Here is a 22,881-nt window from a genome sequence, read left to right on the forward strand (position 1 = left end):
GGTAGGGAGGTGGCATGATAAGCTGACCTGGGAAAACCACGAGGCCTCCAGCCTGGGACTGGGCCAAGTGTTCTCCTGCAGGTCCCAAAGCTGAGCAAATGAAGGAAGCCGCTGTGTCAGCCAGAGGACAGAGACAGCCCGAGGACAGGCTCCTCCCAGCTCCCTGGAAGCTGCAGGCGGGGAGGGCACCAGGGGATGACGCTACCAGCTGCTCAGAGGCTGTTGAGAAAGGTTTCCAGGCAGTGTGGCACAGGCTGCCACCATGGAGTGGGGAACTGCCTTTCTGTAGTTTCCAGGTGAGGAGGCAGTTGTGTGGCCATAGCTTTATCATCTCAGAGACATCACTTGCCACCCAGCCAGGAGGATCCTCCCTGGATCACTCTGGACAGCTTGGAGGAGCCAGAGAGAGTCGCTGTCGTCAGGACGTCCTTGTGGTAAAGGCCACCCGCCCAGCGTTGCTGTCCCTGAGCCCCGTGCTCTCAGCACCCAACACACAGGAGTTCATTTCACGCCCCCAGCCAAATCCCGAGGGGATTCTTCCAATTCCACTGACGGAATGAAGCTATGAAGTTAGGTGGGGTTAAGTGAACTTGAAATCTCTGCACACGGCCAGCCAGTAAGGAGTAGCGTTAGAATTAGAACCCAATTCTTCTGAACTCCAAAGCAAGTGGGATTTAATTTGGTCACAATAACCTCTTACCACTGCCTGCCCTTCAGCACGCCCTTTCTAAGTGCGAGTACACCCCACCCTCCAGCAAATGAGCTCCTCACAAAGCAACACTCTCCAGGGCTGGGAAGACCTTGGGGAGAAGTTCACCTGGGAGGTCACCAGCTCCAATGACAAAGGACAACCCAGAGGCTCCCCCAGGGACCTTCCTCTAAAACTTCCAGCCGCCTGCTCTTTGGCTTTGTGCTGCAGCCCCCCAGAATGTGAGCATGAATGAATGCTGGTTTGGGGACCAGGCCACCTCACACGTGCCAGATCCCTCCATAGCAATCATGACAGGGTTTTCTAGTCATGTTCTGACCCTCTGCAGGGCAGGTTTAGTGTGAACATATTGACAGAGTGAACCTTGGACACATCTGGGGTCTATTTCTTCAACTATAAACCCACCCTATCATGCACAATTAGGGCCCATCAGCCGCCTCGATGTGCCTCCTCCCCTTCACCCCCACGCTCCGCTCTTGAGCCATCAATCTGGTCAGACTCCTTTTGGAGCCTATTTCGTTAACCCTTCATTTCCCAAGGGGAGGTTGAGGTACCAGCGCTGGAGGTCAGGAGTCGTTTCTCCTCCTCCCGTGCACCCTGCGCAGTGCTCCGCTGCAGACAACCCTGCCAAAGGGGCTCCTGTGACACGCACATCCCCAGTCCCTTTCCCACCTCACTTCAGAGGAGCAAAAACCAGAGAGACAAAGGCGGGGGCTGCTGAAGCGCGGAGAGTGACGCTCTGCCAGGCAGGTGTTAGCATTCTTCCTTTGACTAGGAATAAAGCAGGCAGGCCTTCTCGCTGGGTTTTGCAGTAAGCAAGGGAAGCTTTGCTTTCAGAGGGAAGGTTCAGTTCTAATGAAGAATAATTGCTGCGCAGATGAGTGTGGGATGTTATTTGTGCCACAGAATTCCTAGAAAATGGGATGGAGCTGCGTCCTTGCATGTGCATGTGTGATAGAGAGAGAGCGGTGGCGGGGCTGCTGTTGGGGTATGTATGACATATACCTGCCTTTTCTAGCTCATTCCAGTTCACACCTCAGTCCTGGCTGGTAGGGAAAACATGCAGAGTGAGTGTGGGCACAACATGCTTCCCAGAAAACAGCGGCTGCCACCGTGATCCAGTTAAGCACTGGGTCGGCCCCTCTCTTGGGTCCCCAGGAGCCAGAGCGCATGTAGCACCAAGAGAGGGAGCTGATTTTGGATATGGCTGTCAGAACTGAATGGATGCGGGCAAGTTTCGGTGAAGACACTGAGAGCAAATTGCAGCAGAGCTGCATTCAGAGTGGAGTAACAAGGAAGGACCTGGTCTCGGTGTCAGTGGCCTCCAGGGGAAGAGAGATGTGGGTTTACACTGGGCTCCTCTACTTTGCAGTGCTTACGGCTGGCAGGGTCCCTGGTCCCCACCGAGGGGCACAGTCCCGAGCAGGCTGGCAGAGGAGAGTGCACCGCTCTCCGGCCCTGCAGCTGCATCCACGCCGCCGGGAGGGTGGGCCCTCAGCCTCCCACAGCTCCCATAGCTGATGGGGTTAGGGCAGCAGGAGGCAGGAGCAGGCAGAGGCTCCTCTGAGTTGGTCCTTCGGGATCCTTGCACAACACCCTCTGCAGCCTGCAACCACAGTTGCTGTTTTTGTACAGAGATTCTTAGATTCCCTACAACAACTTTTGAGACAGGTATTGCCCTGATTTGCAGGAAGGAACACAGAGGCTCCTCAGCTGCACAGCATGCCAGCAGCACTGCCTCCATCAGTAGCTGACAGAGGAAGGCGTGCAGATCAGAACTGGTGAGACACTACAGGAGTCAGCCCAGGCATCTCTTATGCCAGGGAGATGTCCCAAAGATGACCCAGCCACTCCTTGTGGAGGGCGGGTGAAAGGTGTCAGTGGGTGCATCGGTTCTGCCTGCAGCCCTGGGGTGTGGGTCCTGGAAGGGCTTTGTCCAGAGGCAGCACTTGAGATCCGAAGGACTGGTCAGCTCAGCCTACCAATCACTTTTCACTTAGCTGGATTCTCTAACCATAGGGTGAAGGTGAGAACACACACACAGAGACACACATGTACACACACAGACATACACACACAGACACACATATACACAGAGACACACATATACACACAGACACACATATACACACACAGACATACACACATGTATACACACACAGACATACATATACACACACAGACATAGACAGACGTACACACACAGACACACGCAAGGAGACATACACACAGACACAGATGTGCCCCCTCATCACACACATGGAGACATACAAACAGACAACGAAACACACTCGCACACACAGGGAGACATACACACAGACACAGATGTACCCCCCACACATACACACAGAGACATACACACAGACACAGATGCATACATGCTCACACACACAGGGAGACATACACATATACACAGACATGCTCATACGGACACCATGCTCACACACACACAAGGAGACACAAACACACAGACGCACACATGTGCACACACAGTTGCACACGTGCACACACAGTTACACACATACAGAGAAACACAAGCGCACACACACATAAGGAGACATGCACACAGGTGCACACATGCTCACACACACAGACACTCACAGACACACAAGGAGACATACACACAGACACAGAGGCACACATGCTCACACACAGGCACATACACACAGACACATGCATGTTCATATACATAGACACTCACAGACACAGACACATGATCTCACACACAGACACAGAAGCACACACAGAGACACACAAACACACATACACAGACAAGTATACAGACATACACACAGAGACGCACCCAAATCCACAGAAAAGTTCATGTTATCAGGTGTTCCCACTTCTCTCTAACAGCCCATATCTGGTATCTTTTCTGATTCATTTCAGTAAAATCCAAAATGTCAATTTCATAAGCAGGCCAATCCTTGGCGAGGGAGGACAAGGTACTGTCATGGCTGACACAGAGGTGTCGATACCAGAGAGGGATGGGGGGTCAGGGCTCCTGGGCTGTCTCTGTCTGGGTTCACATTAGGCAGTCACCCAGAGAGCCTCATCTCCCCTGTCCAGGAGGGATTTACTGAAACTCGATAAAATCTGCCACTGAATATTGCTATAAAATATAGTTCTTTCTCAAGGCGCTTCACCCAGAGAATCTTAAACTAGTAGATTCACCTTTGCATGACTTTGTTAAAAACAAAAAAAGGAGTTAATCAAACACCAGCACGAGGCTTCTCCATCTCAAAGCCCATGCCCCCTAATTCTCCTAAGACAGTGGTTCTCAAATGCCAGCCTGCATCAGGATGACTGGGAGGGCTGTCAGAGCCCAGCTTTCTGGCGCCTACCCCAGAGTTTCCAAGTCAGTATTATCTGTGGTGAGACCCAAGAGTTTGCATTTCAAAGAAGTTTCAAGTGATACAGATGCTGTAACATTTTTACAATATTTCTTACTAACTTGCTAGTGGGCACTTGCTGGCTTACAAGCCATCAGAGGGAAATGGGAGAAGCTGGACATAAACGGCAGAGGGAGGAGCATAATCAGAGGCACAGACATCAGCTCCTGGGAGAGGCAGCGCTGAAGGCTGGGCTGGCAGCATGTCTGCACCCGTGTCCATGTCCACGTAGGCATTAGCAATCAATCCCGGCTGCCTAGCATGTGGAGCTCAGACTTGGCTTTGGAATCATTCTCACCAATACCTTCTAAAGCCACTAACAGTGATTGGGATTGGCAGGCACAATGAAAACCCTTTCCTCTATTTGGTCTAGAGTTTGGACTTGACTCCACAGGCACCCCCTCCCTACTTCTTTCCACTGTACTTCCTTCTTTTCATGCACGGACCATCCTCCTCTGTCTGTGCACGTGGGGGCCATCAGGCCTCTAGCACAGTGGAGGAGATGGATGAAGAGCCGGAGGGAGCACGTTCTGATGTGGGAGGCAGCAGGTTCCCAAATGTCAGGGGGGCTGACTTCCATTTGTGAGCAGATCATGGAGCAAACGATGGTGGTCTCGAGGGGATTCCAGCCCTGAGTGGGCACAGAGCATGAATGGAGAAGACAGTGGACAGGGAGAGCCGCTGCTCTCCGTGAGCGCTATCTCCAGAAATGAAATATTTTTTATTTTAAAAGCAATTGTGTAACATGATAGCTGCAGTAACACCTATGAAAAAAGGATGTCAGAGGAAGCCGGTGCAGGAAGACGGACGCGTTAGCTGAAGGTTGCTGCTCCAGGGGCCTGTAAACTTCCCTCTCTCCATGCATGAATATGCAGGCCCCGCCCCCAACAGCCTGGATCGGGCCTGTAAACTTCCCTCTCTCCATGCGAAATATGCAGGCCCTGCCCCCAACAGCCTGGATCTAGCCTCGCTTCTGGCCGTGCCTCCGCTCCACACGGAGGGTCAGAAGTCCAGATATAAAAGGATCAGTCATAGAAGGTGGACAGATCCTGTGACAACCTCTTCCCCAAGGTGGAAAGGAAACAGGAGCTCCAAGGGCTCTTGCCAAAGAAAGAGATGAGAGGAGAGGAGGAGAGAAAGAGACAAGGAAGACGTGATGCCTTTGAGGAACGGCGACGTGCAGTGGCATCGGGGCAGTAGAATGTCCAAAACTCCCAGCCCCAGCAGCTGGGCGTTTCCCGCATCCAAGGGTCCAGGCTAAGAGGGGAGTAGGAGAGGAAGGGCATCTGTTTCAAATGCTTCCTCTTTCTCTGTCATGATCAAGCAGGGCTCAGAAGACCTTGCCCTTGGGGCCTCCACTGCCCTCCTTGAAGAAAGAAGAAATACCACGGAGCAGAAACCCGAGTGGTCAGCGCTGGGCCAGATGTGGGCACTGCCCAGAGCCAGAGGGCTGAGCCACCCACCCCTGTGACGGTCAGATCATCCAGCCACCGGGCCCGCTGAAACCCGCAGTGGGACAACTGAGGAGTGCCCAGGCTGTGCTCTCGGCAGGCTGTCCAGGGCCTTGTCAGCACATGGTCAGGACACCTGCATTCTCTCTTCCCTCAAACCCTGGTGCCGTCTGGGCTCCAGGCAGGAAAAGGGAGAGAGGGAGTTTGGTACCAGGGACCCCTGGAAGCTGCAATGCTCATGAATTCCTTAGTTCTCTGGCCTTTCCACTTCATCAAATCAGTAAATAAATAAAGCTGAGAAGGTCGTGGAGGGAAGGGTGACACTGGAACCTATTAGCATACATCTGCATATCAGTAAGACACAAGGTCCTGCTTCAGGAAAGCTGATCACTTGCAGATTCAAATAAACCCCATGACTTTACAGTAGGGCTTGCTGACCAGCTCTGTGTCACAAGTTCTGTGTTATAGGGCCACCAAGGATGGCATAGGAGGCGTGGAGGGGACAAGGAATGCCGTGCCTCTGCAGGGGCGCTGGAAATGTGCTTCTGAGGTCTGACACTTCTTGACTGCATGCAGTTGAGCAAATGGGAGAACCTCCCTGAAACTCTATCTCTGCATCTTAACATAGAGCTCATAGGAACTTTCTGGGTTCTTACGAGGATTTGGGCTTCTCTTGGCTAAGCACTTAACCCTCAGCAAATCCTCAATAAGCCATGGCCGTTGCTGGTACCATTGGAAGTGGGCACAGGGGAGTCAACATTTGACACCTGGAGAAGAACTCAGGGCTATGTGTGGCTGTGTATGCGGCTGGCCTGCCTGGCTTACATCTTTCCCCACGGTTTTTCTCACAGACTTCAATCTTACTATGCAGTTCTAGCTTCAGGCTGCCTTGCTGGTATATTAAAAATAAATACTAAACGATTGCATTGGTCTAGCACTTTACTAGAGTTTACTAGGGACTTCTACCCATAATATGCCATGTAATTCACATCACTGCCATGAAAGGTCCTCACTGCAGAGAGGAGAAAGTGGACCTCTATGGGAGGTGGCAGGTGATCAGCACAAACTCAAATGGCCTAAAGTGGCAGGACAGACTCCAGGCCTTGAGCATCCATTTCTGGTCCTCACTGCCTCACACACAAGTTGTACTCCTAAGCAGGGCAGGGCTCGGGGGCTTGGGGCCACCAGCACACAGAGTTCCTCCCATCCCACCATAGGGTTTCCATATTTATTAGATGCCAGAGGCAGATCGAGCTGCTGGTGATGTGGGCAACATCTGAAAAGCACCAGGCACTACCAATCAGTCTGTCATCGTCAAAGATGTCAGTGTCAGCAAGGACAAAGGCGACAGCACTGCTCCAGATTCAAAGAGTCTAAAGAGACATGACGACGGAATGTAGCTACGTGGACGGGTCTGTCCTGGGGGCGACTGTGATAGTGGACATGATTCAGGCTACCCGAGAAGCTGAGATGCAGAATGTATGTTAGGTGATAGCAGTGGACCTGGGTTCAGTTTCCAGAATTCAGGCATGCCATGTAAGAGGACATCTTGTTTTTAGAAGACGCAGAGTAAATAGTGAGGGAAGCTGTTCTATATAGTACTTTTGTTACATTTTTAAAGGTTTAAAATTTTCAATGAAGCAAAGTGTACCAGGTAGACTCTTAAGCAAATCTCTCTCTCCAGTGGCTAACCGTGGTGCCTGAAGACCCATCTTAAACAATTTAACTATAGTCTTCCTGAAAATGTGGAATTGTGAGGGTCATCTGACTGAACCTCTGTCTTTTATGTGCTCCCTCCAATGTGTGCATGAGTGTATGCAGGTTCACACTCACACATGCACGCACACACACAAGCGTCTGCCCACATACATGCATGTACACAGGCACACACACACACACACACACACACACACTTTCTCTCTCTCCTCTCAGTGCTAGAAAAACTCCAACACAGCCCTTCACTTCTTTGGGTAGCTTAGACCCTTAAAGTTTCCTTTGTATTGAACTGGTTGCACCCAAATAACTTCTGTCCATCAGTTTTGGTTTTGCTTTATGCAATTATACAGAAAACATCTCCTTTTTCTACCAAACAGCACTTAAATATTTGAAAACAGTCAGGTGCTCTCCAAGCCTCCTTTTCTCAGCTTCTCTTCCCTGTGTTCACCTGTTTTAGAGACAAATGGACCTGTGTGTCTTCCAACAGCCTTTCGCTAAAAATCAAATTCTCCAGAAGAGAAAGGCAAGGGTTCAAGTTCAAGGCTCTCATTTCAAAATCTGGATAAGTGTCAGTCCTGTCCCATGGTGAAACAGACCTACCCGGTTAAGTTTCCAAGATCAAACCATTGGTCTAAGTGATTTGCCTGCCCCTCCCCTCAGCACCAAATGTGAAAGCCATAAAAGACTCTCTTAGATTACGTATCCGGACCCCAGTTCTTGCCCCTAGAAGCAAAATCAAGCCAAGGTCTGAGCTTTTTCTCTCTCTGTAAACAGGGTCATTTTATTTTGGGGGATTTAAATGGAAAACGTCTTCTGTGTGAAGTTTTCAGTCACCTTCATCTGAGATGACACACAAAGCCAAAATGCAGGCAGAGAGTCTTCGGAGTCAAGGCCCTCAGTGGAATTTTGGACACAGTCTGTGGGCGGAGGGTCATTATGAGAAACGCACAAGCTTTGGACTCCAAGCTGGGGGTGGATTTGGCCTCCTCTAGGATATGGCTGTGAGAACTTGAGTGGGCTGCCCGGCCTCCCTTGGCCTCAGGGTTAAAATGAGATAGTACTGCCTCCCTTCTTGGGCTGTCACGAGAAATGAGAAGAAGAAAAATGCAAATTCTCTTGCTCATAGTAGGCCCTCAACAAGCAATGATCAGTTAATGTGGCCAGCATTCCAAAAAGGTTATAACAATGCATTTGGCAAAGGTTCAGTCTGTATTACTGGCTATGTAAGATACTAATGAATTATTATAATAATGTTTGTGAAATCATATCCTAGTCAGTAATAAGCATTTTAAAATGTGTTGGGAAAACCACCCATGGTATATTGGGATGGAGCCCAGACAGCCAGTCGACAACAGATGAGCCACTCTGCTGTTTAATACACTTAATAAAACAGTGTAGCTGCCCGAAATTGCTGTCTTGCTAAATAGAAATATCCCAAGGGTTTAAACAGAAAAGATAAATGCTCTCTTAGCCTTATATAAGAACTAAAGATGGAACTGAAGAAGATCTGGAAGCTCAGGCAGGATCAGGAAGAGGGGGTGCTTTGGGTAAAGGTTGAGGTCTGCTCACATGGACTAAGCATTTGAAAGGAAAAGAGTCTTCAGATATGGTGGGATGAATGCAGGAAATGGGACTTTGGACTCCACCTGGCATACTGGGAGCTTTCTTTTCTAGCAACAAGTGAGTGGGAGAATATAAGACCAAATACTGCAAACTCTGAGCCCCACATTTTGGTCCCTAATCCAGAAGTCAGGGTGTCATCTGCTTATGAACCTTCTTCGTGTGCACGTCTTGGAGCTGTGATGAATTTAGGTGCCAGATTACCTATATGCCCCGGGGAAGGTTTTTCTCTCTTTCAGCGAGTTTCAGAAAGGCAAGCGTTACAGGTAACCAGACAGGGAAATCAAGCTTGCAAATAACAATGGCAATATTCTTGTAACTGCAAATGGGAACAATAAGGCTGGTTCTGTTACACTGAGCCAACACCAGGTTCACGAGAACCAGAGAAAGACTGCAATCATAGCACTGAAGGACTTCAAATGAAATGAAGCAATCCCACACAAAGAGTTCTCCCACCCGACTGATACCAGGGAGTTGCCAGCTCTCTGGAGTTTCAGCATCTTTAAGGCCAGAGCATCCCAGCTGCAGGGAAGCAGAAACACTGTCCGGGTCCTGATGATCACTTTACAGATGACAAAGCTAAGACCTGCTAAGGATGCGCCGCTGCTAAGTCACAAACACCACACTCAGCTTTAGGACTGAGCTTGCTTTCTACTATACTTCCTGCAATACCTACTAGCCTCTCCTCTTCAAGAATACCAGCCCCAGGAATGACAAGAATGTTTTGGGTAGAGAAGGAAGACTTCGTATGAACTGCACCCCTCTTCAGCGAGCTCTTTCCAGTTTCAATTCAGGCAGTGGCCAGGCACACGTGCAGCCTGCCTGCTTCTCTGGGAAAGAGAACGTGTGCGTGCGGCAATACTTCTCAGAGCCACGCGAGGGCGCCAGCACCCCGTGCAAGGACCCTTCCTCCTGCTACCTGTGCACCCCTATGCTGTGTGTATATTTTCTTTCCATGAGGTCAGGAGTATCAAGGTTGTAAAATAACATATTTTCACTTGTTTTCTTCCTACATCCAAGACATAGCATTTCTGGAGTCAATTATCTCCCTGAGTTGCCATCATCTCCCCACCCTCTTTCTCTTTGTGCTGCCTTTCAACCCATCAGAGTCTGACACCAGCAGACGGGGGAGTGGGGGGGTAGGCAAAAACAATTTTTTTTTCCTCAATGAGGATGTCAAATCCTTGTTCTGGCACTTTATTTTAAAAGGCCATCTGCAAACATAAGATCTCTGTTCTCCACCCCCCGGAGAGAGAGCTGAGAGAGAGAGAGAGAGAGAGAGAGAGAGAGAGAGAGAGCTGCCATGCTGTCTACAAAGGGTCTCAGATGTCACCTGGGCCCCCCACGGCACAGGTCCCTCCAGTAGCATTTGTCCAGCCCTTCTCCTGGTGTGGGATGGGGGAGCATGTTTGCAGGGTTCCCAAAAGTGGGCAAAATTACAGAGGCAAGCATCGCCCCCTAATTGCATTATGTCACTGTCTGGCGCCATATTTAAATGCAGGCTTTGTCCAGAGGTGGGCAGGTGACCCAAATGACTACGAGATAAGAAGGAAGACACACACATTGACACTCACACACAGATAATGAGGACACAATTTGCAGTTCTTACAAAGGCCAGGCCTGGGGCCTAGCAGAAGCACTAGGGTTGATCTGGCAGAAACAGCCCTGTGATGCTTTTGGGGGCCACCATAATGTCCTGCTCAGGGAAGGCCACTAGCGTCCCTTGTCCTCTAAGGCAGGTGTCCTCCCAGGTTAGTGGAGTTGGGCTTGTCAACCACAAGCCTACCCCCTCAATCAGGCGCTTGTAGGAAGCCCTGATCACCCCCGTGGTCACCAGCTGTACCCAGCAAGAGTCCTGGGGTCACCTTCTGACCCATTGCTGTATTCACCATTTACCACCAGAAACCTCAGGAGTTTTCTGACCCTCCTGCCCTCCTCAGCACTGTCATCCATTCCCATCTATTTTTAGGCTAAAGCCTAAAATAGACAAGGAACATGGATACTCGCCTCCCCTCACCCGCCTAGACACGGCGGTCTTCTCTGTTTTAAGGGAGCGGTTATCACAAAGGCTTTATTTGAAGGCCAGAAAGAAGAAGCCAAGGCTGGTCCATAGATATTTGAATTCCATAAGCTTCCACTGAGGCCCTACTGTGTACCAGGAGTGCTAAATACCTAAGTACAATGATGTCCCTTTCCCACTGGTACCAGTAGTCTAGTGGGAAAAAATATATATGAATGAGTATCCTGTCATACAATTAATGCCAGCCTAGAGCACCATGAACAAAGACGAGCTGGGCTTGAGCGTGGCCTGATGAGTGAACGGGAAGAGTCTGGGCAGAAGAGAATGTGCTGGAATCCCAGGAAGACTGAACAGGGGAGGCACTCCAGCTGCCCGGGGTGTGCGATGCGGTTTCCTCGGAGCTGCAGAGCCACATGGCACTCACTCCAGTGGTTCAAACACACCCGCGTGTGCTTCAGGAAGCAGGCGCAGCTCCTCGGTCCACGTGCAGTGCCTTCAGAGGAGGCTTCTTTGGTCAAGTCGCCCGCCTCTGCCTTCGCCTGACCGCGGAGGCCTGGCTTGCTGACATCGCTGCCTGGACCCTGATGCATCTGGGCCTGTGCTCTGTTTTGAGGCCTCCCCAGAGCAGGTACATTCAAGGGTCCCTTTGCTGCTCTGCTCCCGGTGGGGAGGGAGGGACAACACCACTCAGACGTGTTCCCCCCACGTCTGCCAAGAAGGGCGGTTCTTCCGGACCCACGGTGTAGAAAGCTGAGTCCACTCCAGGAACAGGCAATTTGTGTAGAAAGAGAAAGAGAAAGGAACAGGCACGCGGAGAGGAGCACAGCGAGGGCACGCTGCGGGCCCCTGGCCATCTGCTGCCGAGTGGTGGTGCAGGTGGCGGCAGCCAACAGCCAGCCCAGGGCTCTCAGGTGGAGCTGGGATGGGAGCCTCTTTGCTCCTGAGCCAAGCACCTGCTGCTGTCCAAGGTTCGGAGCCCCCAAACCTTGACTTGACCTTCAAAGGGATCTTAGCTCTCAAACCAACAAATATCATTGCCCCCACCAGGTGGCCAGGTCCTTATTCTGAGGCAAGCTCCCGGGACACACTTCTCTTTGCCACTTTTGATGCAACCTCTTTGATCAACCACCGTTGATAGGCACTTTGTCACTCTCCAGTGGCCTGTGAATTTGCCCAAGGTCTCAGCTTCTTATACCGCTGACTCTTGGCGGTTCTCACAGGGCTCCGAGCCATTTGCCACCTCTGCCAAGTCGCATATATGCCCAGCTCAGTATGGGCTCCAGAGGAGGGTGAGGGCACCCGCCGGCAGGCCCTGCCAGCCCAGAGCTAACATTGATTCAACCGCATTCTCTGCAAGCCCAGAGCTGATAAGGCTGGTCAAGCAGGAGCTGTGGTTGATCCCCTGAAGATGCAGGTGATTTAGAAGGAAGGAGACAGGTGCCCCTGGCCTTCCATAAATAAATTGCACAGTGATGGGGTTGGGCGGGGAGGGTGAGTACAGAAACCAGATGGCACCCCAGGGAGCCAAGGGGTGGAACTGGCCTTCCAGGCTGATTATGCCTCTGCCCGGGGGAGATAGAAACGGCTCCTTCCTGACATCCATAAAGTTGCTGAGTGCAGACCTTACCTAGAAAGGCAAGAGCCAAAAGCCTCCTAGTAAGTTCTCGAGCAGAGCCTATTAGGGAGGAGTTCCTGGCACTTTTTCTAGGAGAGAATCAGGGCTGGGAGGAAGGGTCAGAAGAAAGATGATGGCGGCGGGGGAGTGGAAAGAGAACCGAAGATGGAGTGAGGAAGGACAGAGCAGGAGGAAGAGGGAGAGCATCTGCAGACGGTGAAGCAGAGGGAAGGACGTCTGCTTTCAGAAAGGGCTGGAGGCTGCATTTCCTGGGAGCCTCCTGGACCCTAGGCCTGCAACATCTGCTGAGTGAACACTAGGATTGCTCAGTGAGGGATCAGAGGGGCAGGGGATGGCTCTCATCACACAGACACCTCGCTGGGCAGTGTCAGAGGTGGTTTTAGCCTAGATCTGAAACCGCTAAGAAGGTCTGTGCCTTCTGGACAGCATCCGTGTCTGAGAAACAAACCTCCCTGACCCAGTGGGGTAAAGGAGCAGGTGAGGTGGGCAGCAGAAGGGGACACAGTAGTCCTAGATCTCAACGCTCAAGCCCTCCCTGCCTGTCTCCTGCCCCAGGGCCTGGTGCCCATTTCCTTGGCCTCACCCCAGCCCCACTAGGGCCTCCATTCCAGGTAGAGACTGAGCGGCTGGCAGAGAAAGCCCAGCCCCGAGGAAGGCCTGCTCTCCAAGCCATTTTGCCACAGCACTCGGAAATGGGACCGAAACAGCCACAGAATAATAAATGAACGCAGGCATCATTCCTTAGCAAAAATAAATAAAAGTATAAGAAAAAAAGAAAGAAAAAGGAAAGATTTGAGGGCACCTTTTTTTCTGTTTTTTCCTCTTTGGTTCATTTTGCTTAAAATCTAAGAACTACTTTTTACCAAAAGAAATGAGGGTGGAGTGAGCACTGGACATGGTGGGAGAAGAGCTTTTGGGGTGCCTTCTGTTACCCTGTAGTGAGGCAGCCGATGTGATATTTTAATAGGGAACTCATTTTAATAGCCTACAAATGAGAAGTCAGAGAATTAAAATTCATTTCCACTTAATTGTTTTTTCTTCTTTCATTACCAAGAGTTGCCAGTCACACACCAACAAAGCCTTCAAAACAAAAGCAGCTCCCAACCTCCGCTTCAATCGGATGCCACCTGGAAGGAGACTCCAGAGAGCGCCAGCATCTTCGCTTCAAACTTCTCTCCCTTCAGCAAAAGACTTCCCCAACCCCTTTGCAGGCAACAGACAGCTCAAATCTTCAGAAGCTGGGACCCTCTATGCCGTGAAGTCACGGACAAGTTTATTACCATGGCACTGCAGGAGACTTTTTTTTATAGTTCTTAATTCTGGTTTATTTGTTCTCCTGAGGAATGGTCTCAGCAATCACATTTCTTAAGACTGATTTAGCTTCCTCCCTTTCCCTCGCCACCCTCCTTCTGTGCTGTGACCAACAATCCAGGCTACGAAAACAGCCTTAGATGACAGACCCTCACCTGATCCGGAAGCCAGAGCCTTGGTGCCCCCATGGCTGAATTGCTGATTGACGTTGCTCTCCCCCCTCACCTGTGCAATAAGGGAGCCTCCTTCAATGTCCGCAACATGGCTTCCAGCTCTACAACCCTCCCTCTGCATTAAAAACACATTAGCAATGGCATCCATGGAACACTTAATGGATGCCGAGTATCTTACATGCACACCTCACTTGATGCTCATAAAACACCTCCTTAACCAGGTGCTTCTGCTCTCCACCAATTCTCAGAGGGAGAAGTGGACTATGGGGCTTTTCAAAACATGCCGAGCCAGGGTTTCAGTGCGGCTGATTCCAGAGCCTGGCCTCTTAACCTTGATTTCCTCCATGGCTTTGATCTCTGACCCCTTTTAAGATGCTGGAATTCCTGGAAAACCCCCAGCCTTGTTCTCCCCCTCCCCCCACCCCCATCTCTCTCTCTTTGAATGGAGGGAATGTTCTAGTTAAATTCCTCACCTCACCTGAATCTTGATGACTAGAGTGGACTGCCCTGAGTGACCAACCCTACAGGGCGCAGAGAAGCTGGGGCAGAGACGCGACCACATCTTTTCTGGAACAAAACCCAGAGGGGCATGGCCACTTCCCCGAGCTCCAGCCCCTTTTGAAAGCAGAGCTTGTCCTCTGTGCTCCCCCTACCGGCCACCACCAGTGGAGCAAGTCTCCCCAGGGGCGAAAGTTCTCACTGAGCCTTACCTTATTATTATTGTTGTTGTTGTTTGAAATGCCTCATAATAACTGGGATAGATTTCTTAGGAAGCCAAATAATGGGATGCATTTCCACCCTGGCTTTATAATTAATGTTTGCATCATTTATCTTTCGTGGAAAGATTATTCTGACTAACGAGGTTCTGGGCCACTAATTCATTACACTGCCTTGTCACTTCCTGCTCCTTCTTATTACCCAGAAATAGACTCATTAGTCAGAGTTCAATGACAGGGAGAAATTGTGTTCCTTAATTTAATTCCCTCACTCACTTCTGGGTCCCATGTTTGTCCGAAATTGGGGATTAGAAGGGGGAAGATATGAGTCATCCTAAGTCTCTGCTTCAGACTCCCTACACTTCCGCTCTTGCTCCTGTCCAACAGGGAAAGGGCCAGGAGAGCTTGTTGTGGCCACACAGGTGCTGTCCTTTCTCCACTTAAAGCTACAAGCAGGTGAAGGGGCACAGCCCAAGCACTTAGGGACTTGTAGGGACTTGCCACAAATAATCAAGGATTTTTTTAATCTCCACTCCTAGTTAGTAGTACTACTTGGGAAACCTTCCTTAGGAATGTCCAGACATTGCCGATAGCAAATGCTGTAGAAGATATTTACAGATACACAGAGAGGTAGATATACACAAACACACAGATAGAGGGGTAGATATGCACGCCCACATACATGCACGACACAAAGTGCTTCCAAAGTCCTCTGCCACGAGAAGGTAAGGTGACACAATAAAGAAACGAACAGCCCAGGCTTGCGTTCCATTGGCATGTGTTCAAATCCTGCCTCTTCTCATGCAAGTTGCAAGACCTTGTTCAAGATACTTAACCTCCCCTGGCTGCAGCTTCTCAACCACAAAATAGGCACGACAAAAGCTATCTCTCATCATTATGAGGCTGAAGCGGCACAAGGCACTAGAAATGGATTGCACAGTGTGTAGCAACTGTGACTAGGAACTTGGAAGAAAGGTGCCTTTGGAGTTCAACTAATCAAAACCCCGCAGTGGGAAGAGGGGGTGTCTCCAGGCAATGGGTCCCAATTCTGGCAGCACAGAAGAGGCACCTGAGGATGACCAGGCCCACCCAGACTGTTTGAGTTGGAATCTCAGGCATGCGGGGAGGGAGTTCATGGGCTTAAACGCTCCTCCATGGTTCTAAGGTGAGGTCAGCGTGAGAAGCCCTCAAGGTCTCGAGAACTGCTCAGGGAGGTCTCCCTCCTGGACTATTCCTCTTGAGACAAGCATGGGACCAAACACTTGCCCACTGCTGTAAGGCAGAAAACTTTCTCTGGGTCCCTCCAAGACCAGGATTAGTACTCATGTGATTCCAGGTTCTGGGAAGCTCACTGGGGGCAAAAGCAGGTGTATCACCTGCTGTCATGGGGCTGCTATCCTACCGGGGAGCTGGAATCAGATCACCATTGAACGCTTACATACAAAGCAAAACAAATGTACGGAAGAAAAAGGGTGATTCAAGTGTGAGCCTCCAGCCTGGGGATCAGGAAGGCTTTCCCAAGGAAGGGTCTGGGACTGAATTATTAAGGGTACTGAGGGTCACCCAGGCACAGAGGGAGCAGAAGTGCTTTCTAAGAAGAAGGAATAAAGACTATCACAGGCTGGGCGCGGTTTCTCACGCCTGTAATCCCAGCACTTTGGGAGGCCGAGGTGGGAAGATCACCTGAGGTAGGGAGTTTGAGACCAGCCTGCCTGACCAACATGAAGAAACCCCATCTCTGCTAACAATACAAAAAATTAGCTGGGTGTGGTAGTGCATGCCTGTAATCCCAGCTACTCAGGAGGCTGAGTTAAAAGAATCGCTTAAACCCAGGAGGCGGAGGTTGCAGTGAGCCGAGATTACGCCATTGCACTCCTGCCGGGGCAACAAGAGCAAAACTCCATCTCGAAAAAAAGAAAGACTACCACAAAGCCCATGTGGCTGGAACAAGAACAACCCACAGAAGAGCAGAGCTGGAGAGCAAGCAGAGGCCAGGACCCACAGGGCTTTGTAGATTCTGCCCAGCATCGGGGTCCTCCTCTTTAGGGGCAAAAGGAGCTTTTAAATGAAAGAATCCCAGGTAGGGCACAGAGGTGGGATGGCAAGATCCAATAAGCCATCCCCAAAACCCACTTACTTCCTTACAGCATGATCAAGAGGACCAAGGCCATGGCATGGAGCAAGGGGCCAGCCAAAGCACTCCCCTCTGCTAGGGTCCCCTAGGCCTCCAAATCAGCTCCGTGGACATCATTGCATGGCCCCAGACCCCAATGTGCAGCGCTGAATCTCTCACATGTGAGGCCAGGATCTTTATTTACCCAGGAACTGATCAATAGCTCACCTTCCAGAAATGTTGATCCCAGCCACAGCTGGAGAAGAATGCGCTCCTCCCTGGTAAGTCATCCCGCCGGAGTGCTAGTGTGTCACCAGCCTTTAGTGAGTGCAGCTTTGTGAATCGTTCACCAGGAGCCTGGCTGTCTCTGTTGCATCTATCCCATCCATTTGTGGACCAGAGAGGCTGAGGACCTTGTGGATGGGGCACTATGGGAATGCCATCCAGGGCTACTTGGTTTTCAATCAACCTCTGCCCGGAGATCATGGGCAACTCCCATCTCAGGATGTCAGAATTGGATGTGTTTGTCAAGTATGTGTCTTCATTCTGGGACTCACTGTTCTGGGAGGGGTGATTATAAGCAGGGCTCTAATGGAGTAGGCCAGGCTGGGGCAGACAGGTGGCTTCCTATCCTCGAAATGCCTTGTGTGTTTGCTGTGTATTATGTGTTTATTGTCAACAGTCTCCTCCTCAGTGAAGTTAGTCATTAGACGTGAATCCTTGAGTCTGGCCATAGCTGTTCGTAACTGTAAGTTTCATTGAAATAGAGGAACCCTCTGGCAATTACAAGACAGGAGGCAGGCGCAGGGGCAGGGTGTAAACATCTTACGAGCCATATCCTAAGTCAATGCTTCTCCCAAGGCAGTAACGCTGAGAACTAAGGAGTGATAGGCAAGATGAAGGGTGGAGGGCAGGCCTCACTCAGTCACTTGACTGTAGGTTGAGGAATTCAATAGCCCTGGGCTTTGAGTCCTCAGAACTAATGTATTATCTCCAATTACTAGGAGAAAAAACAAAACAAAAGAAAACACCACACTGATGCAGTGACCATAGTGACTATGTAGCCTGGTATATACTGCACATTACGACATCACATGTACTGTTTATTTGTATTCCTATGACCATTAAGAGAAGTAGTAAGAGTTAGCAGAGCTGGATATTGGGCAATGTGTGTCTTAAAATATTTATTGTTCCTTATCTCAATTAATTTTCAAAACAGCAATGAGATATATATCATAACCATTGTATAGATAAGAAAACTGGGGATCAACATGGGAACTTGATAGTAGTTAGGCAAAATATGGTGGAGCGAAAATTTGTCTCTTAAGTCTGCCTCCTTTCCATGGCCCATGGCCAGTTCAGCTTGTTCCCAGATGTTGGGACTGAGTCTAGCTGAATTCATTTTGTGACTTTGTTAGTTTTCTAGGGATGCTATAACAAAATACCATAGGCGGGGTAGCTTAGACAACAGAAATTTATTTCCTCACACTCTGCAGGTTAGAAGTTCAAGATCAATGTGTCGGCAGCGTGGGTTTCCTCTTAGGCGCTCTCCTTGGCTGGCAGATGGCTGCCTTCTTTCTGTGTCTTCACATGAGCTCTCCTCCCTGTAAGCTGTGTCCCAATCTTTTTTTTTTTTTGACACGGAGTTTTGCTCTTGTTTCCCAGGCTGGAGTGCAATGACAAGGCTCACCGCAACCTCCGCCTCCTGGGTTCAAGCAATTCTCCTACCTCAGCCTCCCAAGTAGCTGGGACTACAGGTGTGCGCCACCATGCCCAGCTAATTTTGGTATTTTTAGTAGAGACAGGGTTTCACCATGTTGACCAGGATGGTCTCAATCTCTTGACCTCGTGATCCACCCGCCTCAGCCTCCCAAAGTGCTGGGATTATAGGCGCGAGCCACTGCGCCCCGCCCCAATCTCTTCCGATAAGGACACCAGTCATACTGGATTGGGACCTAGCCATATGACCTCTTTTTACCCTAATCACCTCTTTAAGTATCTCCCAATACAGTCACCTTCTGAATTACTGGAGGTCAGGACTTCAACATGTAAATTTCGGAAAGAACCCTTTCAGCCATAACAGTGGTCAAATAGTATGGACAAAGCTCTTTATCCTTCCCTTGCCAGGGATCTCTACTTGGTTTTTCACATCAATGCAATCACTGTGTACCCAAAATATTTTTTACTCTGAAGTACAAAAAGATTTACACTCTGAATGGCTGGGCAAATGTCAGGATTAAGATAACTCACTCCAGAGATGAGGTGTGGGAAGGATGGGTGGGAGGAAGCCGCTGTCTCCAGGTGTCAGCCTTGAGAGGAGATCCCTTCTTAATTTCCCTGAGGGACAGGAGGGAACGTGCGAATGCCACTGGCAAACACAGATGGCATTTGGAGCACGGATCTCCCTAAGGCTTGTTGGGTACCCATCCGTGGCTGCAGAAGCAGGTCTGTGGGTTCTGTCTCTGGTACCTAACAGAAGTGAGGAGGATATGGGCTCCAGGAGTTCAAAGTCAGCCACACGTGAGGATGGGCAGGGGATCCTAACCCCTTTGTTTAGCTTCTCTGAGTGACAATCGCCCCTTTTTACTGTCCGTCATTCAAAGATGGCAATGGATGTAAAAGAGTGGCTTTTAAATGTTGCTGGAAAAAGAAAATACTAAAATCTTAAAAAAAAAAAAAAATGAAGAGAGCGGTGGTTTCCTTCTGACTAAGTGTGTTCTATAGCCTCTTGACTTTGGGGATAATGAACTACATCTCAAATCTACTTGGTTTATTTGACTAAAATTATCAGATTAACATATAGGAAGAAGACACGGGAACCGCAACGTACGGCACGCGCGTTCATTTGGTACCTGGCACTGGGGATAGACAGCTGGAGAGAGGGGGAATTTAATTTCCTGGGGCCCATACGCCTCTGAGTGATTGGCAGGTTAATTTTGCTCTCCACTAGGCCTGGTATTGAAAGGAAGTAAAGATGCAGAAAGCTGCCAAGAACTGTTCCTTGCGTTGGCAAAAATTCTAGACCTCATTAGAAAAATCAAGAACTAGATTCAGAAATTTGGAAGGCCAGGGTGAAAGGGATTTTTTCAAGTAATTATAATTATTAAATATTGTCAGAGCCTCCTTTTATAGGTACCTGGTCTCTGGCTAAGCTTACGTAGTATTATACCAACGTGCCTCTGTCCCCATGTTGAGAGGCTCAGAGAATTTAATAAATTGCCCAAGGACGCACAGCAAATTGGCAGCAGATGCAGGCCTCAAACTGGGTTCTTCTAAATCTGGGTCCAGCTCTTTGTCACCTCCCTGTGCTGGCTCCACCGGAGTCCTGTGCAGAGAGGCCCAGCAGTCAAGAGTTTGGTTGATCTTCACAGCTAGAGGGGAGAGAGCGCAGGGTAGTCCAAAGACTTTCCGTTCCTGTCACCCTCTGCCCTTTTGGGGTGGGATGTTCATGCCAAAGCAGCTAAGTGCACAGGTATTGTAGTCAGACAAACACAAGTTCAAATTCAAGCTTCAAGGTCATGTGAGCTTGGACCAATTATCTCATCCCTTTAAGCCTGGATTTCCTTGTTTGTCAGAGGAGGATGATAAAACCAGTATCACAGGACTGCTTTGAAAATAAGATAAATCTCTCTGTGTGTGTTTGTGTATTGTTTAGTAAGGTGTCTGACACTTAGTAAGCCTTAGCTAATAAAAAAAGGTAACAAAAACATTTTTGTTCAAAGAGAGGGTGGGAATCTTAGCATGCCCCAAAGCCAGCTTTGGCAGGGCTGGCAAGGGCAGGAAGGACAACATGACTTGCTGCTGAAGACCACACACGTCTTTGTTCCCATCTCTGCTAGAGGCGCTGCACGCAGTCTTCCTCACACTCACTGCTGCACCCTCAAACCTGGAGAACCAGAGCTGAGAAGCAGAAACCCTCCCAGTGGTCCGGCCCCTGCTGTAGACAGACAGAGGGTCAAGGAAGTTTAGGACCAGAGGCAGAGAGGAGAATGGATAAGAGGGATCAATGCTGGCCCCAAGATGATTAACTGTGCCAACCTGGGGCACTGGCACTAGGGAGACAGCCAGATCGATGGATTCCAAGCAAATGAAGAGCCTGGCGCCTTCCACAGTCAAGCTGTGAAGTTAAACGCGGCGATGGGCCAGACGTTTGGTGAGCAATGAGGGTGATGAAACAGGACACATGTATCTTGGAAACAATACTGATTCTGAAAAATATCTTTGCTCCTTGTCACCTTTCAAAGGTAAAATCGCAGCTCTGTGAGTATGCAGGTAAGAATGTGCATGTGTGTGTGAGCGCGTGGCAGCGTTTGCGTGTTTGGGGGTGTGTATAAACACTACCCCTCTGTCCTCTTTTCCACCAGGCCCCGTGGTGCTGGGGAATGTGTTGCTTATTAGGTAGGTGCAAATAGAATTTCATTCCGATGGTTCCGAGAATCATAGCATATTAAAACTATTCAAATATATCCCATGTACTTATATACTCTGTGGAAAATGTCCTTGTAAAATTAACATATACTCAATTACCTCCTTATTAATGGGAAATTCTGAGGGACTGCCTTCATCCATCACAATAAGCTGGGCCCCTCAGCGTGCCCTGCCCCAAGCTGACAAGGCAAGCTCTGAGGTCCGCAGGGAACCAGGAGGAAAGGCCGTCCCTTTCCATCCACACAAAGCCTACCCTATGCAAAAAAGGCAGGAGGACCTCAAGACCAGGAAGAAGTTATATTGCAGCCCTTATTCTGTGGATACACTCAGAAAGACACGCATGTTCCCGCGAAATCAGTGACTCCATCAACCTCAATCAACAGGCCTTGACGTGGCAGAAGGACTGCAGGAAGCCACGCGGCTGGGAACCCAGTTTCTTATTGCCACGTTGGGCAGCTTCTAGGAGTGCTTCCCGTTTGCAGATATTTTTCCCTTTCAAAGCAGGGTGGGGGTGGTGTACAGCCCTTGCTTGGGCTGGGAGCCAGACGGATGGCAGCTTAATTCTCCCCATTATGCAGGGCAAATACCAAGAAGCATTCCCAGGTGTGTCTGCAGCCGTGAAAATGTGACACGAGTCACAGTGTCTTCGGAGGAAATAAAAGACCACCGGAGTGCGACATGACATCATGGAAAGAGACGCTTTGTGATTTTCCGTATACGATGACACTTTTTCTGATTTAGAGGGGGAAGCTGGGTTTTGAGTTTTCTTTTATCCTCCTCTTTGTTAAAAGTGAGGGGAGGAAGATTGAAAGGACATCTGTGTATTCAAATTATAGAAAGAGAATTAAACTATTTCAATAACAAATTCTAGTACTTTTGCCTCTTTTGAAGATTTCTGAAAGGGTTTTCCTATAGGTTTGTCTCTCACATGTGTGAGAGAGAGCATTTCCTCTGAGGCCTTAGACATAGTGTTGAAGTCGAGATTGTTTTTGTCTTTTTTCCTTTTCTGCTAGCCAAGCCCCCACTTCATTCTGTTGATCTCCTTTAATTGGACATAAGACTGCAAATGTTAAATATTTTTGCCGAATTGAGTTTTGTTTCCAGTCTGGATTTGTCGGCTGTTAAATAGAATGTTTTACGTTTCTCTCTCTCTCTCAAAGAAAATAACAAATACATGTGGGACAGAGCCATCAGTCAATTACATCAGTGGATTGTTGGCAACTCACAGGGAAAAAAAAAGAGCATTTTCACTCTCCTCTTAGGGGAAAGCAATTATATTTAAGAGCAGTAGAAAGCTGAAACTAGTCTGGAACTTCAAAATACCTTTCTTGACTGACCAAGAAAAGGTGCAGTGACTACAATGACAAACCAGCCCCCAACTCTTTTAGAAAGCTACTCTGCCTCATGCTAAAGAGAAAATCAGCGGTGTTTCAGCCTCGGCGAGCAGGCGGGAACAGAAAAATACATTGACAGTAGTTACATAGACCTTCGAATTGAGTAAAAAATTCTTAAGGTACAAAATCTCAGTTTTCCCACAAACCTCCCTTCTGTCCAGAAATTTCCATGCCATTTACTGCCTGACCACGGCAGGAATGT

The 22,881-nt window shown here is 49.3% G+C and overlaps 1 protein-coding gene across 8 annotated transcripts in view; it reads right to left on the reverse strand.

Annotated features, from left to right (window-relative positions):
* NTM (neurotrimin) overlaps nt 1-22,881 on the reverse strand; it is a 972,209-nt gene that overhangs the window by 672,128 nt on the left and 277,200 nt on the right. The window lies entirely within an intron of this gene.

This window comes from Cebus imitator, unplaced genomic scaffold, assembly GCF_001604975.1.
Source record: "Cebus imitator isolate Cc_AM_T3 unplaced genomic scaffold, Cebus_imitator-1.0 Scaffold0, whole genome shotgun sequence".
Taxonomy (NCBI): Eukaryota; Metazoa; Chordata; class Mammalia; order Primates; family Cebidae; genus Cebus; species Cebus imitator.